We start from the raw sequence: 406 nt of genomic DNA, 5'->3' as shown, positions 1-406 counted from the left end.
CCACCCCAAAACGTAGTCTGCATATAAATATATCCCTACATATTGTTGTTGGTAATGCATTCTTTGATGTTCATGTATAATTCCAAATTATTTTTTAAAAAAGGATTTTAAAAAATGGGAATTAGTAAAGAAGAACCTTTTGTGTCTAATTTGTGATATTTTACTCTGCTTTAAAGGACAACCGGTAACCAAAAGATGGAGTTCAATTGCAGGTATCATATTTTGAAAATAATTTTTACCTCTATTTTTTTTATTTTTCATTAGTATGTGGTCAAATAATATGATCAGCCTTCTTTCTTTTACCAAAACACCTAAAGGTGATCAGCAATTTTGAATGATATTGTGTACTGGGAGGAAAGTGTATTGAAAGTGTTTTAACTTAAAGAACCTCTTTCGAGTCGCAGTG

At 30.3% G+C, this 406-nt stretch overlaps 1 protein-coding gene across 2 annotated transcripts in view; it reads left to right on the top strand.

The window, feature by feature from the left end:
• Positions 1–406, top strand: part of LOC119593775 (protein draper-like) — a gene marked incomplete at its 3' end in the record, with an annotated part of 60,455 nt that overhangs the window by 54,340 nt on the left and 5,709 nt on the right.

This window comes from Penaeus monodon, chromosome 32 (genome assembly GCF_015228065.2).
Source record: "Penaeus monodon isolate SGIC_2016 chromosome 32, NSTDA_Pmon_1, whole genome shotgun sequence".
In the NCBI taxonomy this organism is placed as follows: Eukaryota; Metazoa; Arthropoda; class Malacostraca; order Decapoda; family Penaeidae; genus Penaeus; species Penaeus monodon.
Note: the sequence above shows the minus strand (reverse complement) of the source record. Positions and strands in the feature narration are given on the sequence as shown.